The sequence below is a fragment of the Mobula hypostoma genome, chromosome 24 (genome assembly GCF_963921235.1).
Source record: "Mobula hypostoma chromosome 24, sMobHyp1.1, whole genome shotgun sequence".
Lineage (NCBI taxonomy): Eukaryota > Metazoa > Chordata > Chondrichthyes > Myliobatiformes > Myliobatidae > Mobula > Mobula hypostoma.
The window spans coordinates 51,344,543-51,363,366 of NC_086120.1; the positions used below are offsets into that span (position 1 = coordinate 51,344,543).

At 47.1% G+C, this 18,824-nt stretch overlaps 1 protein-coding gene across 1 annotated transcript in view; it reads right to left on the reverse strand.

Moving 5' to 3' along the window:
• The window catches only part of tmem161a (transmembrane protein 161A), a 250,910-nt gene that overhangs the window by 90,542 nt on the left and 141,544 nt on the right, over positions 1 to 18,824 (reverse strand). Inside the window, exon 3 of the mRNA XM_063032710.1 lies at positions 1,170 to 1,393. The gene's annotated coding sequence lies outside the window, so the exon portion shown is untranslated. The remainder of the gene's footprint in view (positions 1 to 1,169; positions 1,394 to 18,824) is intronic.

Sequence of the window (18,824 nt, forward strand, 5' to 3'; positions counted from 1 at the left end):
AGAATCATCCTTGTGAACCTCCTCTGGACTCTCTCTAATGCCAGCACATCTTTTCTGAGATGAGATGCCTAAAACTGTTCATAATACTCAAGGTGAGGCCTCACCAATGCCTTATAAAGCCTCAGCATCACATCCCTGCTCTTGCATTTTAAACCTCATAAAATCAATGTTAATATTGCATTTGCCTTCCTCACCACCGACTCAACCTGCAAGTTAACCTTTCAGGTGTTCTGCACAAGGACTCCCAGTTCGTTTGCATCACAGATTTTTGGTTTTTCTCCCCATTTAGAAAATAGTCTGCACATTTATTTCTATTACCAAAGTTCATGACCATGCATTTTCCAACATTGTATTTCATTTGCCACTTTGTTGCCCATTCTCCTAATCTGTCTAAGTCATTCTGCATCCTACCTGTTTCCTCAACACCACCTGCCCCTCCACCAATCTTTGTATCATCTGTAAACTTGGCAACAAAGCCATCTACTCCATCATCTAAATCATTGATAAACAGTATAAAAAGCAGTCCCAACACAGACCCCTGCAAACACCATTAGTCACTGGCAGCCAACCAGTAAAGGATCCTTTTATTCCCACTCGCTGCCATCTACCATTCAGCCAGTGCTCGAACTTTGCTGGTAACTTTCCTGTAGTACCATGAGCTCTTAACTTGGTAAGCAGCCTCATGTGTGTCACCTTGTCAAAGACCTTTTGAAAGTCCAAATAAACAACATCCACTGTGTTCCCTTTATCTATCCTACTTGTAATCTCCTCCAACAGGGTCATCATGCAGGATTTTCCCTTAAGGAAATTATGCTGACTTTGTCCTATTTTGTCCTGTGTCACTAAGTGCTCCATAAACTCACCCTTAACAATTGACTCGAACATCTTCCCAACCAGTAAGGTCAGGCTAACTGGTCTATAATTTCCTTTCTGCTGCCTTCCTCCTTTCTTAAAGAGTGCCATGACATTTAAAATTTTCCAATCCCCTGGCGCCATGTCCTCGGGTGTGTTGGCTGTTAACGCAAACAACACATTTCACCATAAGTTTCGATGTAAACGTGATTTTGGGATTGAGGGTGATGCTCCCTCTCTGGTTTGCTGAGTTCTATGGTGAAAGTTCTGTCCCTCCCAGTGATGAGCACCCGAATAGTGGGTACTTTGAGCCTTACCTAGAGTCTCAGTCAGTTCCTGAGTGGGATGTGAGGTTCCCAGTCTCACTTCATTCATTCCCCACCCTGAGCGGCCAGGAGCCCAGCATTTCCAGGTTGCATCTTCAGGAAGGCTTCGAGATCTCACCCTACTGACCCCGGGTAACTGCTATAATGACCTGTCACACCACGAGTGGTACATCTGTAGGAGAGAGGTTGGACCATGTCACTGGAGAGGTTGTGGTCTGAAAAACAGACGAAGTAGAATAAAGCTCCCACCATCAAATCCAAAATGAAAATAGCAATATATAATGAGCAGGAAACCACAGAAACATAGAAGACAGCACAACACAGGCCCTTCAGCCCACAAAGCTGTGCCCAGCATGTCCCTAACTTAGAATTACCTAGGGTTACCCATAGCCCTCTATTTTTCTAAGCTCCATGTAGCTGTCCAGGAGTCTCTTAAAAGACCCTTTCGTGTCCACCTCCACCATGGCCGCTGGCAGCTCATTCCAGACACTCACCACTCTCTGCGTAAAAAAACTTACCCCTGACATCTCCTCTGTACCTGTTTCCAAGCACCTTAAAACTGTGCCCTCTCGTTCTAGCCATTTCAGCCCTGGGGAAAAGCCTCTGACTATCCACACGATCAATGCCTCTCATGATCTTACACACGTCTATCAGGTCAGCTCTCATCCTCAGGAGTGCAGATGTATTTCAGTTGTCCGCCCTGGTGGTCTTGTTGAGCCAATCATCTGATGTGATGGTGCTGAGAGAGATTCCCCAGGATGTCACCTGAGATGGAATGTTTCAGTTATGAAGGGAGACCCGAGCATTTGGGTCAGTTCTCTCTGTAGTGGAGAAGTTTTAGACAGGACATGATGGAGAGGTTGGGTCTGTTCTAGTCATAGTCATAGTCATAGTCATACTTTATTGATCCCAGGGGAAATTGGTTTTCGTTATAGTTGCACCATAAATAGTTAAATAATAATATGTAAATTATGCCAGGAAATAAGTCCAGAACCAGCCTATTGGCTCAGGGTGTCTGACCCTCCAAGGGAGGAGTTGTAAAGTCTGATGGCCACAGGCAGGAATAACTTCCTATGACGCTCTGTGCTGCATCTCGGAGGAATGAGTCTCTGGCTGAATGTACTCCTGTGCCCACCCAGTACATTATGTAGAGGATGGGAGACACTGACCAAGATGGCATGCAACTTAGACAGCATCCTCTTTTCCGACACCACCGTGAGAGAGTCCAGTTCCATCCCCACAACATCACTGGCCTTACGAATGAGTTTGTTGATACTGTTGATGTCTGCTACCCTCAGCCTGTTGCCCCAGCACACAACAGCAAACATGATCGCACTGGCCACAACAGACTCGTAGAACATCCTCAGCATCGTCCGGCAGATGTTAAAAGACCTCAGTCTCCTCAGGAAATAGAGACGGCTCTGCCCCTTCTTGTAGACAGCCTCAGTGTTCTTTGACCAGTCCAGTTTATTGTCAATTCGTATCCCCAGGTATTTGTAATCCTCCACCATGTCCACACTGACCCCCTGGATGGAAACAGGGGTCGCCGGTACCTTAGCTCTCCTCAGGTCTACCACCAGCTCCTTAGTCTTTTCACATTAAGCTGCAGATAATTCTGCTCACACCATGTGATAAAGTTTCCTACCGTAGCCCTGTTCTCCATGTTTGGGTCTGTTCTCTCTGTAGTGGACAAGTTTTAGATGGGACATGATGGAGAGTTTGGGTCTGTTCTCCATGTAGTGGTAAGTTTTAGGCAGGACATGATTGAGGTCGTGTACCAGCTGGCATAACGCTTTACATTGTTAGCAACCTGGGTTCAATTCCCACTGTTCGGTGTAAGGACTTCATATGTTTTCCGGGTTCTCTGGTTTCCTCCCACATTCCAAAGATGCACGGGTTAGGGTTAACAAGTTGTGGGCATGCTACGTTGGTGCCAGAAGCCTGGCAATACTTGTGGGCTGCCCCGAGGACTTCCTCAGACTGTGTTGACTGTTGACACAAACATCACATTTCACGGTATGTTTCAATGTACATGTGACAAATAAAGCCAATCGTTAGATCTTTAATCTTTAGGTTACCCACAGGGTTCAGTTGGTGAGTTAGTGTCCATCCCCCAGGACTGAACATAGAAATCTACAGCATATTACAAACCCTTTGGCCCACAATGTTGTGCCAACTGTGCTGGGATCTGAACCCACGGTGTCCGTGGCCTGGAGTTCCACAAACACTTCCTTTTTATTTGTTCATAATTGAATAAATTATTAATTAAAGGAATCATAACTGAAGTTAACCCCTCAGGCACCAGAACCAGAGGGGGTAACTTCACTCACCCCGACACGAAACTGTTCCCACAACTAATGGACTCATTTTCAAACATGCTTCATCTCATGATCTTGATACTTATTGCTTATTTATTGATTATTATTTTATGCCTTTTTGGTACTTGTACAGTTTGTTGTCTTGTGCACATTGATTGTCTTGTGTGTCTGTCTTGACTTTCATTGATTCTGTTGTGTTTCTTTGTATTTACTGTGAATGCCTGTAAGAAAATGAATCTCAGGGTTATGTATGGTGACATACAATAAATTTACTTTGAACTTAAGAAAACTATTTTTGAGAGGAAACTTTTCCATTCAGAGTCAATTCTTCAAGTTCTGGTCTATTACAGCTGTCGCTCACGTGCCCCCCCCCCCCCCCTCGATACTACTACATTAGTTGAGGGGTTTCCTCAATTATTGTGGCAACAATTATTCTCACAAGAACATCCTGTCCTCTCAGAACTGTACCCTGAACTTCAAGGATCAGAGGGACATTAGTCAGACCGCACTTTGAATATTGTGAGCAGTTTTGGGCCCCTTTATCTAAGACAAGATGTACTAGTATTGGAGAAGGTCCAGAGGAGGTTCAATAGAATGATCCCAGGAATGAAGGGGTTAACTTGTGAGGGGTGTTTGATGTCTGTGGGTCTGCACTCACTGGATTTAAAAGAATGAAGGGGGAATTGCATTGAAACCCATTGAATACTGAAAGGTCTGGATAGTGGATGTAATGAGAATGCTTCCTAGAGTGGGAGAGTCTTGGACCTGAGGGCAAAGCCTCAGAATTGAGGGACACCTATTTAGAAGAGAGATGAGGAGGAATTTTTTTAGCCAGAGGGTGGTGAATCTATGGAATTCATTGTCACAGACGACTGTGGAGACCAAGTCACTGGATATATTTAAAGCGGAGGCTGATATGTTCTTGATGAGTCAGGGTGTCAAAGGTTATGGAGAGAAGGCAGCAGAATGGAATTGAGAGGGATAATAAATTGGCCATGATGGAATGGTGGAGCAGACTCGATGGGCTGAATGGCCTAATTCTGCTCCAATGCCTTATGGTGTTATGGACATTCCTGAGGCAGAGTGATCAAGCGCTTTAAGGAAGAACCACTGTGAAGGAGGAAAAGGGGAAGAGAGGCCTTCCACTTCCCATTCGTTCACCTAACAGACGGAATTGCAGATAATTTTAAGCTTTTAGCCGTCAAGACCAGATTGACATTGGAGAAGAAAACAGATTAGACTGGTTATGATGTAAAGACAAGTTGTTTTCAGGAGCTGAAGCACCCGAGGACACAGATGAGAGCTGTCTGCAGGAGACTCACAAATCCCTCAGTGGCCCTTTGCTTGTGAGTGCTGGCACAGAGAGCCCCGCTCTTTCTCCAGCCTTTGTGCCTAATCTGAGTGATTTTGTCCTCAGAGTGTTTAGGGATGAGAAAATGACCGAACACCACGGTCAGGGCCTCTCGCCAGAAGCCTGTTGTTAAAGATTTGTGGGAACAGAGAGACACAACACAGAGACCGGGCACATTGTTTCCCTCGTACCCTCAATCAGCCCCTCTCCCTCGTACCCCCAATCAACCCCTCCCCCTCATACCCCAATCAACCCCTCTCCCTCGTACCCCCAATCAACCCCTCTCCCTCTTACCCCCAATCAACCACTCTCCCTCGTACCCCCAATCAACCTATCTCCCTTGTACCCCCAATCAACCCCTCTCCCTCGTACCCCCAATCAACCCCCTCCCTCATACCTCCAATCAACCCCTCTCCCTCTTACCCCCAATCAACCTATCTCCCTTGTACCCCCAATCAACCTATCTCCCTTGTACCCCCAATCAACCCCTCTCCCTCTTACCCCCAATCAACCACTCTCCCTCGTACCCCCAATCAACCTATCTCCCTTGTACCCCCAATCAACCCCTCTCCCTCTTACCCCCAATCAACCCTCTCCCTTGTACCCCCAAACAACCCCTCTCCCTCTTACCCCAATCAATCCCTCTCCCACTTACCTTCAATCAACCCCTCTCCCTCATTCCCCCAATCAACCCTCTCCCTTGTACCCCCAAACAACCCCTCTCCCTTGTTCCCTCCTTAACTCCCCTCTCTCATTCCCTCTATGAGTGCCTCTCCCTCATTCCATCAGCCAGTCTCCCTCGTTCCCTCCTTCAGCCCCCTCTTTTGTTCCCCCCATCAATGTCTCTCCTTCGTTCCATAAACCCCTCTCCCTCATTCCCTCCATCAGCCCCTCTCCCTCATTCCCTCCATAAACCCCTCTCCCTCGTTCCCTCAATGAACCCCTCTCCTTCATTCACTCAATCAGGCCCTCTCCCACATTCCCTACATCTTCCCTCTCCCCCAGTTCCTCCACCAAACTTCTCCCTCGTTCCCTGCATACAAACCTTTTCTCTGTGATCATTTCCTGCTGCCGTCTATGTAATCACATCCAGCCCCCACACCTCACCACCTCTTCCAGTCTCTACACCCCTCCGTGTCTGTAACCCTTTCCGACCCCTATCGCTATCCCTGTCTCTGTAATCATTCCAACCCCGACACCGCACCCCCTCCCTCCCCTACACCCGTCCCTGCCTCTGTAAACCCTTCCCTCCCCTACACCCCTCCCTGCCTCTGTAAACCCCTCCCTCCCCTACACCCGTCCCTGTCTCTGTAAACCCTTCCTCCCCTACACCCCTCCCTGCCTCTGTAAACCCCTCCCTCCTCTACACCCCTCCCTGTATCTGTTAACCCTTCCCTCCCCTACACCCCTCCCTGCCTCTGTAAACCCCTCCCTCCCCTACACCCCTCCCTGTCTCTGTAAACCCTTCCCTCCCCTACACCCCTCCCTGCCTCTGTAAACCCATCCCTCCCCTACACCCCTCCCTGCCTCTGTAAACCCCTCCCTCCCCTACACCCGTCCCTGTCTCTGTAAACCCTTCCTCCCCTACACCCCTCCCTGCCTCTGTAAACCCCTCCCTCCTCTACACCCCTCCCTGTATCTGTTAACCCTTCCCTCCCCTACACCCCTCCCTGCCTCTGTAAACCCCTCCCTCCCCTACACCCCTCCCTGTCTCTGTAAACCCTTCCCTCCCCTACACCCCTCCCTGCCTCTGTAAACCCATCCCTCCCCTACACCCCTCCCTGTCTCTGTAAACCCTTCCTCCCCTACAATCCTCCGTCTCTGTAAACCCATCCCTCCCCTACACCCCTCCCTGCCTCTGTAAACCCCTCCCTCCTCTACACCCCTCCCTGTATCTGTTAACCCTTCCCTCCCCTACACCCCTCCCTGCCTCTGTAAACCCCTCCCTCCCCTACACCCCTCCCTGTCTCTGTAAACCCTTCCCTCCCCTACACCCCTCCCTGCCTCTGTAAACCCATCCCTCCCCTACACCCCTCCCTGTCTCTGTAAACCCTTCCTCCCCTACAATCCTCCGTCTCTGTAAACCCTTACCTCCCCTACACCCCTCCCTGCCTCTGTAAACCCCTCCCTCCTCTACACCCCTCCCTGTATCTGTTAACCCTTCCCTCCCCTACACCCCTCCCTGTATCTGTTAACCCTTGCCTCCATACACCCCTCCCTGCCTCTGTAAACCCATCCCTCCCCTACACCCCTCCCTGTCTCTGTTAACCCTTCCCTCCCCTACACCCCTCCCTGCATCTGTTAACCCTTGCCTCCCCTACACCCATCCCTGTCTCTGTTAACCCTTCCCTCCCCTACACCCCTCCCTGTCTCTGTTAACCCTTCCCTCCCCTACACCCCTCCCTGCATCTGTTAACCATTGCCTCCCCTACACCCCTCCCTGTCTCTGTTAACCCTTCCCTCCCCTACACCCCTCCCTGTATCTGTTAACCCTTGCCTCCCCTACACCCCTCCCTGCCTCTGTAAACCCCTCCCTCCCTTACACCCCTGTCTCTGTAAACCCTTCCTCCCCTACAATCCTCCCTGTCTCTGTAAACCCTTCCTCCCCTACACCCCTCCCTGTCTCTGTTAACCCTTCCCTCCCCTACACCCCTCCCTGTCTCTGTAACACCTATCCCTCCCCTACACCCCTCCCTGTCTCTGTAACACCTCTCCCTCCCCTACACCCCTCCCTGTCTCTGTAAACCCCTCCCTCCCCTACACCCCTCCCTGTCTCTGTAAACCCCTCCCTCCCCTACACCCCTCCCTGTCTCTGTAAATCCTTCCCTCTCCTACACCCCTCCCTGTCCCTGTAAACCCCTCCCTCCCCTACACCCCTCCCTGTCTCTGTAACACCTCTCCCTCCCCTACACCCCTCCCTGTCTCTGTAAATCCTTCCCTCTCCTACACCCCTCCCTGTCCCTGTAAACCCCTCCCTCCCCTACACCCCTCCCTGTCTCTGTTAACCCTTCCCTCCCCTACACCCTTCCCTGTCTCTGTAACACCTCTCCCTCCCCTAGACCCCTCACTGTCTCTGTAAACCCTTCCCTCCCCTACACCCCTCCCTGTATCTGTTAACCATTGCCTCCCCTACACCTCTCCCTGTCTCTGTAAACCCTTCCTCCCCTACACCCCTCCCTGTCTGTGTAACACCTCTCCCTCCCCTACACCCCTCCCTGTCTCTGTAACCTCCTCTCTTCCCTACACCCCTCCCCGTCTGTGTGACCCCCTCCAGCTCTGTGTGGCATGGGTTCCCTCCTGCTGGTCTAATTTCCTCCTCGGTCCAAGGATGTCGGGTCAGTGGGTTAATTGGCCATTGTACGTCGTCCCGAGATTAAGCCAGGGTAAAGTAGGTGGTTACTTGGCAATGTGGCTTGTTGTGCATGAAGGGCCTATTCTCTGCTCCGTCTCTAAATTAAGAGAAAAATGTGCTGTAGTGTTAAAAGATGCTTTAAGAAGAGGCTTTTCTCACTGGGCAGCAGTTAAAGGCCGACTGTCTCACTTTCCCAGTTTTCATGCTGATTTGGCATTATTGGAATACTTCAGGATTTGCTTTTTAAGTCTAGAGTGATCTTTCGGGGAAGAATGCTTCCATGTACATCTGGCCAGTGTTCCAAGTGTGAGGTCTGGACACAATACGAAGTCTGTAATCCAGCTGTGGTATTTACACTGGACCTCAGCTGTATGGTGTATGTAATATACCGGTGTTACACTGTGCCTCATCAGTCGTCCGTGTGCAGTATACAATATCCCAGCAGTTGTCCAGCTGTGGTCTGTATACTGTCCAGCTGTGGTCTGTACTCTGTGCTCCAGCTGTGGTCTGTACACTGTTGTCCAGCTGTGATCTGTATGTTGTCCAGCTGTGGTCTGTACTCTGTCCAGCTGTGGTCTGTACACTGTTGTCCAGCTGTGGTCTGTACACTGTTGTCCAGCTGTGGTCTGTACTCTGTTGTCCAGCTGTGATCTGTATGCTGTCCAGCTGTGATCTGTACTCTGTGCTCCAGCTGTGGTCTGTACACTGTTGTCCAGCTGTGGTCTGTACTCTGTTGTCCAGCTGTGATCTGTATACTGTCCAGCTGTGATCTGTACTCTGTGCTCCAGCTGTGGTCTGTACACTGTTGTCCAGCTGTGGTCTGTACTCTGTTGTCCAGCTGTGATCTGTATGCTGTCCAGCTGTGATCTGTACTCTGTGCTCCAGCTGTGGTCTGTACTCTGTGCTCCAGCTGTGGTCTGTACACTGTTGTCCAGCTGTGGTCTGTACACTGTCCAGCTGTGGTCTGTACACTGTTGTCCAGCTGTGGTCTGTACTCTGTGCTCCAGCTGAGGAGTTTCATGAGAGTGATCTCAGGAATGAAAGGGTTAACATACGAGAAGCATTTGATGGCTCTGGGCCTGTACTTACTGGTTTAGAACAATGAGACAGAATCTCATTGAAACTTACCAAAAACTGAAAGGCTTAGATAGAGTGGACGTGGAGAGGATGTTTCCTATAGATGGGGACTCTCGGACCAGAGGGCACAGCCTCAGAACAGAGAGACGTCCATTTAGAACAGAGATGACAAGGAATTTCTTTAGGCTTTCTTTAGGTTTTAATTTAAATTTCTTTAGAAACTCTTTAAGAATTACTTTAGTGGTGAATTCACTGCCATGGATTGCTGTGTAGGTCAAGTCATTTTTGGGTGTATTTAAAGTGGAAGTTTATAAGTTGTTGGTTAGTCAGGGTGTGAAAAGTTACAGGGAGAAGACAGGAGAATGGGGTTGAGGGGGATAATACATCAGCCATGATGGAATGGCGGAGCAGACTCGATGGGCCGAATGGCCTGTTTCTGCTCCTGTATCTTGTGGTTTTAAAACTGCTTACAATACTCCAACTACGTTCTGGACAATATCTATTACATCTGGTCCTCTGGAAATGAACACTAACATTGCATTTGCCTTTGTTACCAGCAGATGATGGTTGTGGTTATAGAAGCTGAATTAGGCCATTCAGCCCATCAATTCTGCTTGCCACCTGTGTGATCTTTCTGTGAGGACGTTCAGATCTGTCCGCTGCTCTTTGACCCATCCAGTCCACGCTAAACCATTTAAACTGCTACTCCGATCGACCTGCACCAGGCCCTAGCCCTCCATCCATGTATCTATCCAAACTTCTGTGAAAGGTTGAAATCGAGCCACATGAGCCACTTGTAGCTCACTCCACACTCTCAGCACCCTCTGAGTGAAGAGGTTTCCACTCGTGTTCCCTTAAACTTTTCACCTTTTGCCCTGAACCCATGACCTCTGGTCATAGTCCCACCCAACCGCAGTGGAAAAAGCCTGCTTGTATTTACCCTATCTATACCCCTCATAATTTTGTATACCTCTATCAAATCTTCTACATTCCAATGAATGTTTCATCTTTCTATATAACTCAGGTCCTCCAGACTGGGCAACATCTTTATCAATTTTCTCTGCACTCTTTCAACCTTATTTACATTTTTCTTGTAGGTAAATGACCAAAACTGCAAACAATACTCGAAATTGGGCCTCACCATGGGAGTAGGTTTTCTACAACTTTAACATAACATCCCGTCTCTGTATTCAATACAATGATTTATGAAGGCAAAAGCTCTTAATGACCCTATCTACCTGGAATGCTACTTTCAACAAATTACAGACCTGCAGTCCCAGATCCCTTTGTTCTACCACACTCCTCAGTGCCTTACTGTTCACTGTGTAAGACCTACGCTGGTTGGTCCTACTGAAATGCAACACCTCACACTTGCCTGCATTAAATTCTATCTACCATTTTCAGCCCATTTTCCCAGCTGCTCCAGATCCCACTGCAAGCCATGACAGCCTTCCTCGCTGTCCACTATCTTGCTGTCATCCACAAACTTGCTGATCAAGTTTACTACACGATCATCCAGATCACTGATATAGATGGCAAACCACAATGGACCCAGCACCGATTGCTGTGGCACTCCGCTAGTCACAGGCCTCCAGTCAGAGGGGCTAACCTCTACTACACTCTCTGGCTGCTCCCACAGAGCCAATGCTGACAGCAATTTACTACTTCATCCTGAACGCCGAGCGACTGAACCTCCTTGACCAGCTTCCGTGCCTGGATTGGATAGCGTGTCTTATGAGAATAGGTTGAGTGAACTTGGCCCACGTCTATTCAAATACTCATATGTTCAGTCCTTGAGAATACCTTCCAATAACTTTCCCACATTTAATGTCAGACTCATACAACATAGATCCACCTGGTGAAGATGGGGGGGGGGAGGGGAGATGTGTTCTTCACCTGTTGTACTCAACCTGGTGAAGATGGGGTTGAGGTGTGTTCTTCACCTGTTGTAGCCACCTGACTGTGTCTGTGTTTTGTGTGTGTGTATGCCTGTGACTCTGTGTGTGTGTGTGTGTGTCTGGCTGTGTGGGTGTATGTGTTTGGATGGGTGTGAGTCTGTGTTTTCTCTGCTTGCTTACATGTGTCTGTATTCTATGTGTATGTGTGTTTGTGACTGTATGTGTGTGTTACATGTGTATGTTTCTGTGAATGTGTGTGTCTGTGCTTCGTGTGTGTGTGTCTGTATGCCTGTGTGATTGTGTGTTTTGCGTCTTTTGTGTGCTTCTGTGTGTCTGTTCTTCGTGTGTGTTTGTGTATGTGTGCGTGTGTGTCTGTGTGTGCATGTCAGTGGTCTGTGAATGTGTGTTTGTGTGGTCTGTGTAATTGTGAGTTTTGTGTTTGTGTGTGCATGTCAATGTTTTCTGTGTTTTTCTGTGTGTCTGAGCTTTGTGTGTGTTCTGTGTGTTTGTGTGTGTCTGTGTTTTCTGTGAGTGTGTCTGTATTTTGTGGTGCCTATGTTTTGTCTGTGTTTTGTGTGTGTGTGTGTGTGTGTGTGTGTGTGTGTGAGTGTGTGTGTATGCATTTTGTATACGTTTGCAAGTATGTTTCTGTGTGTGTCTGTGTTTTGTGTGCATGTGTATCCGGCTGGATGTGTGTTTGTGTTGTGTGTGAGTCTGTGTGTGTGTCTGTGGTTTGTGTGAGTATGTGTCTGTTTGCGATTTGTGTGTGTGTCTCTTTGTTTGTGTGTCAGTGTTCTGTGTGTGTCTGTGTTTTGTATAATTAGGCGTGTTTGTGTTCTGTGTTATGTGTGTGGAGTGTGCTTTAGTCTCTGCATGTGTGTGTATTTCTGTGTGTGTGTCTGTGTTTTATATTGGTGTGTGTGTGGTTGCATCCATGTTTGTATATGTTTGTGTGTGGGTATGTTTGTCTGTGTTTTGTGTGAGTGTCTGTGTGTGTATGTTTCTGTGTGTGTCTGTGTTTTCTGTGTGAGTGAGTATGTATTTCTGGCTGGGAGTGTGTAGTTGTGTCTGTGTGTGTGCGTCAACATGTGCCTGCGCTTGTCTGGCTGCGTAGATGTGTGAGAGTGTGTGTATGTATTCTGTGTTGTGTATGTGTCTGTGCTTTGTATGTGTGTTTGTGTGTGTGCCCGTTTGTTGTGTGCATCTGTGTATTGTACATGTGTCTGTGTGTGTGTCTGTGCTTTGTGTATGTCTTTTATCCCATGTGTGTATGTGTGTGTGTCTGTGTGTATATAAATGTGTTTTGTGTTTGTGTGCACGTGTGTGTCTGTGTGTGTGCGCGTGTGTGTTTGTGATATTGTCTGTTTTGTGTCTGAGTGTATGCCTGTTGATTTGTGTGTGTCTGTGCATTACATGTGTGTGCATGTATGTGTGTCTATGCTTTGTGTCTTTTCTTCTATGTGTATATGTGTGTGTCTGTGTTTGGCTATGTTTTGTGTATGTGAGTCTGTGTTTTGTGTGTGAATGTATGTGTGTTTGTATTTATGTGTGGCTGGGTGTTCTGTGTTTCTGCATTTCATGTGTGTCTGTGTGCATGTCTGTGACTGTGTATTTGTCTATATTTTGTGCGCGCGTCTGTGTTTTGTGCATGTATTTGTGTGTGTGTGTGTGTGTGTGTGTGTGTGTGTGTGTGTGTGTGTGTATGTCTGGTTGGGTGTGTGTGATAGTGTGTGTGTGTGTTGGTATTTTGTGTGAGTCTGTGTTTTGTTTGTGACTGTGCATGTGTTATATTGTGTGTTTGTATCTATCTGTGTGTGTTTGTGTTCGTGTTTTGTGCGTGTGTCTGTGTTTTGTGTCTGTTTCTGTGTGTGTGTCTATGTTTTGTCCGTGAGAGCCTGTGTTTTGTGTGTGTGTGGGGGGGGTGGGGCAGGTGTGTGCATTAGTGTGTATGTGTGTCTGGCTGAGTGTCTGACTGGGTGTGTGTGTGTGCGTGTGTTTGTATATGTGTTTTGTGTTGAGTGTGTGTGTTGTGTGTGTCTGTGTTTTGAACGTGTGTCTATGTTTTGTCTGTGAGTGTTTGTGTTGTGTGTGTGTGTGTGTGTGTGTGTGCACGTGTGTGTGTTTGTGTATATCAGCATTTTGTGTGTGTGAGTCTGTGTTGTGTGTGTGTGCATCTATGTCTTAGGTGTGTGTGTGTATGTGCGTGTGTCTATGTCTGTGTTTTCTCTGTGTGTGTGCTTGTGCGTATGTGTGTCTGGATGGGTGTGTGTGTCTATATCTGTGTTTGTCTGGCTCTGTGGGTGTGCGTCTGCCTGCGTGTCTAGGTGTATGTGTGTTTGTGTTGAGTGTGTATGCATGTGTCTGTGTTTGCATGCTTGTGTTTTGTATATGTTTGTGTATGTGCGTTTGCGCCATGTGTCTGACTGTCTTTTGTGTGGGGGGGTGTGTTTGTGTTTCGTGTGTATCTGTGCTTTGTGTGTGTCTATATGATTGTTTGTTTTGCGTTTGTGTATATGCCTGTTTTGTGTTTTTGTGTATCCTGTTTTGTGTATGTCTGTGTTTTGTGTGTGTGTGTGTGTGTGTGTGTGTGTGTGTGTGTGTGTGTCTGTGCACGCGGATGTCTATGTGGGTGTGTTTCTCTGTGTATCTGTGTTTTGTGTGTGTCTTTTTTTCTATGTGTGTCTGTCTCTATGTTTTGTCTGTGTTTATGTCTGTGTTTCATTGGTATATGTGTGAGTATATGTCTGTGTTTTGTGTGTGTGTTTCTGTGCATTGTGTGTGTCTGTGTTTTCTGTGAGTGAGTGTGTGTGTGTGTGTGTGTGTGTGTGTGTGTGTGTGTGTGTGTCTGTTTTGCCTGAGAGTCTAAGTGTGAGTGTGAGCATACAGTTGCATGCTTGTGTATTGGGTGGGAGGGAGGGTAGGGGAAAGGCTTGTGATGTTTCTGTCTGTGTTGTTCTGCTGAACATGGCGGACGTGATGTGTTGGCGCCAGAACGTGTCCCCGGCACATCCTTATGTTGTGTTGGTTGTTAACACATTTCACTGTATACCTCTGTGTACAGTACACGTGATAAATTAATCGAAATCAGAATCACAATCGGAATGTGATGCAAGGGTTGAAGTGACAGAGCTCGCAGTGAGCCTCTGGCATGTTCACTGTGTGAATCACAGCAAACTCATTATTGTCGCTCTCTCCATATGAAAGGGCTTTGTTGGACAAGTTTGTGATCGCCCATCACAGAATTCATTTCTACAAATTTACATAATGTTTCCTTTATTTTCTGTCTGAACTTGAATAACAAATAGTCACTTTGTCTTCTGAATGAATTAGTCTCTACCAATTTTTCTCTGTATCCAGGCATGGGATCAGCAGGGGAAGGTATTGGGGTAATTCTGGGGGTGGGAGCGGGGGGCTCTGTTCATCCCTGGACCTACAGGTGGGGCCGTCTGGGACTGAGATCAACCCACGCTTACTCATGACCATCTCTCTATTGCCCAGAGGTGGCTCATGTAAGGTGGGTTGTGGCTATTACTTGTGCCTCGGTGTGAGTGCACAACGAGAGCGCAGGGTGTGATGCAGGGAGTGACGCCAAGGGAGTGACGGAGTGTGTAACAGAGAGAGTGATGTGGGGAGTGACAGAGGGTGTGACAGAGAGAGTGACGTAGGGAGTGATGCTGAGGGAGTGATACTGTGGGACTGACAGAGGGAATGATGCCAGGAGTGACACAGAGAGAGTGACGTACGGAGTGACGCTGAGGGAATGATACTGTGGGAGTGACAGTGGGAATGACGCTGGGAGTGACACAGAGACAGTGACATAGGGAGTAACACTAAGGGAATGATGCAGGGAGTGATGCTGTGAGAGTGACAGAGGGTGTGATGCAAGGAGTGACGCAGGGAGTTATGGATGGAGTGACATAAAGGAAGTGACACAGAGGGAATGATGCAGGGAGTGACGCCAAGGGAGTGACAGAGGGTCTAACAGAGAGAGTGACTAGGGAGTGACAGAGGGTGTGACAGAGAGAGTGACGCTGGGAGTGACACCGAGGGAGAGAGTCAAGGAGTTGGTGTCCATCATTAAGGGCCCCCATCACCCAGGACATGCCCTCTTCTCATTACTGCCATCACGGAGGAGTTACAGGAGCCAGAAGACACACACATATTTTCGGAACAGCTTCTTCCCCTCTGCCATCAGATTTCTGAATGGACAATGAACCCATGAGCACTACCTTAGTACTTTCGCTCTGCACAGATAATTTTTGATCATAACTTATAGTATATTTTTATGTACTGCACTGTACTTCTGTTGCAAAGCATTAAATTTCATGACATAAGTCAGTCATAGTGTTCTAGTGAGAACACAGAACATGGAACTGTCCCTTCGGCCCACAATCTTACATCGAACCAAATAAACCAGTAGTCAACCAGACAAACTAGATGTTGTCAAGGAAGCGTCGAACGCCTGGCTGACTCCGAGAGCTCTTCCAAGAAACAGAGGGGTTCCTGGTGACAATACCGGCCAGATGGTAAACACAAATAATGACCAAAAATATATAATAAAAGATCAACAGATAAATGTAGAAACATCAAGAAAAACCAGAAACAATCCAACACATTACAGGATCCTGTATCAGTTTAATACAGTCCGATTACTTACACAGGCACTATCAAGCAGAAAAAATCATTCACCAAAATCTTGCTTTAAAATACAAACTCATAAAAGACACCATGCCTCACTATAAACACAACCCTGATCCAGTTTTAAGTCAGAGCCCTGCAAACTATATCACGACCAATACAGTATGTTAATACAAATTGGTGATAACATTTCCTCCTTGCTGACAATCAACACGGGTGCACCTCAGGGGTGTGTGCTTAGCCCACTGCTCTACTCTGTATACACGTGACTGTGTGGCTAGGCATAGCTCAAATACCATCTATAAATTTGCTGATGATACAACCATTGTTGATAGAATCTCAGATGGTGATGAGAGCGTGTACAGGAGTGAGATATGCCAACTAGTGGAGTGGTGTCGCAGCAAGAACCTGGCACTCAACGTCAGTAAGATGAAAGAGCTGATTGTGGACTTCAGGAAGGGTAAGATGAAGGAACACATACCAATCCTCACAGAGGGATCAGATGTGGAGAGAATGAGCAGTTTCAAGTTTCTGAGTATTGAGATCTCTGAGGATCTAACTTGATCCCAACATATCGATGTAGACATAATGACCTCGTCCCTGTAGGTCATCTCATCATCCCCTCTGATCAGGCCAACCACCATGGCATCGTCTGCAAACTTGATTATGGAGTTAGAACCATGTACAGGAACGCAGTCATAGGTGAAAAGGGAGTACAGAAGAGCGCTGGAGACTTTGGAACATGCACAAGGCATACACTGTCCCGATAGTAATATCTACAACTGGTGTCATCCCAAAGGCACTACACAATATAGGCATCTGTTAGTCTCGTGAAACCATGGATTTGTGCCTTGGAAGGTTTCCAGGGTGCAGGCCTGGGCAAGGTTGTATGGAAGATCAGCAGTTGCCCATGCTGCAAGTCTCCCCTCTCCACGCCATTGACGCCCAAGGGAAGGGCACTAGGGCTGATACAGCTTGGCACCAGTGTCGTTGCAGAGCAATGTGTGGTTAAGTGCCTTGCTCAAGGACACAACATACTGCCTCAGCTGAGGCTCGAACTAGTGACCTTCAGATCACTAGACCAACGCCTTAACCATTTGGCCACGCGCCAACACATTACACACTAGCACTAAACAATTAGGGCTACACACCAATATTTATATTATGTAAATCTTCAGAAAGCCACAATACTAAACACCACTAGAATAGTCCAAGATTTCCTAGAAATTGACAAATAAGTGTGCTTAGCTGTGCCTGCACCTCCAGATTTACCAGCATGAACTGAGAACAAAATATAAATATAATAACTTATTTATCGAGCACTTTTCATACAGTCCATGTCATTCAAAGTGCTTTACAATGGGATAAAATGCAAACATGAAAATAAAAAAAAATAAAAATGAACATGAAAATAAAAGACAATAAGATGTCTGTTGAAAACAAAGTTAAATAAATAGGTTTTGAGCTGGTGTTTAAAAGTGTCAACTGAGTCTGCATCCCTTATAGTTTTAGGTATTGAGTTCCACAGTTTAAGAGCGTGGTTCAAAAAAACTGACCTGCCAATTATTTTTTGAGGGAGAATGTTTAAATTTAAGAGACCTATGGAAGAAGCCCTAAGAGCTTGAGCAAATTTATAAAAGAAAAATGATTCTGTGATGTACTCCAGTTCCAGACCATTGAGAGCTTTAAAAACAAGTAAGAGAACTTTAAAATCAATAATAACAGATCTGATTCTCTGTAAATCAGTGGTCCCAGAGGTCCAGCCATTTACTGTATGCTTTCCTTTTACAGAGCCCCCAAAGTGCAACACCTAACACTGGTCCAGTTTAACCTGTATCTGCCATTTGCTTGCCCACATTTCCAATTGATCCATATTACTCCTCACTGTCCACAACTCCACCAATTGCCATCTCATCTACAAACGTACCAATCAGCCCAGCCACTTTCTCATCCAAATGATTCGTACGTTTTAGAAACAAAAGACAAAAGGTGTAGAAGTAAATGGGCGTAATGCCGGGAAATAGGTTGGCCCGGATGTGAGGTGTGGAAGCAGCAGTGTCTGTGCTGTACTTCCTCACACCTGACTTTCAAGAACAGTGTGAAGGACAGCTCAGCTGGGAGACCCCCTCATCTGACCCATCCTGGGTCTGGCCAAGGTCTATGTAACAGTCATCAGGGAATCCAACTGTCTTCCATATGACTACAAGACATAGGAGAAGAATGAGATCATTTGACCCCTGAGTCTGCCCTGCCATTCCATTATGGCTGATTTATCTTCTCCCTCAACCCCATTCTCTTGCCTTCTCCCTGTAACCTTTGACACCCTGACTAATCTGGAACCTACCAGCCTCTGCTTTAAATATACCCAATGTCTTGGCCTCCACAGCCGTCTGTGGCAATGAATTCCATAGATTGACCACCCTCTGTCTGAAGAAATTCCTCCTCATCTCTGTTCTAAATGGACGTCCCTCTATTCTGAGGCTGTGCCCTCTGGTCCTAGACTCCCCCACTACCGGAAACACCCTCTCTACAACCACTCTATTGAGGCCTTTCAATATTCAATAGGTTTCAATGAGATTCCCCCCTCATCCTTCTAACCTCCAGTCAGTACAGGCCCAGAGACATCAAATTCTCCTCATATGTTAACCGTTTCATTCCTGTGAGCCTTCCCTGAACCACTGCAATGTCAGCACATCTTTTCTAACATAACGGGGCCCACAACTGCTCACAATACTCGAAGTGTGTGTGCTCTGCCTTATAAAGCCTCAGCATCTGGTTTAGCCACTCGATCTGCTATAGGGTCCTGGAAGTGTTGGAGCGGATGGAGATTGAGCAGGTGTGTACACCTCAGGTAAGCAATTGATCCTCGTCATAGGGATCAGCCACTCCAGTTCTTTCTCTACCTTTCGTGGACTTTGAACGTGCACATGCCCACACCCGTTCTGCCTGATTTCACCTGGTGTTCTGATCACAAACAATTGTTCCTTTGGTGAACTGGTCTGAGAAACAGAC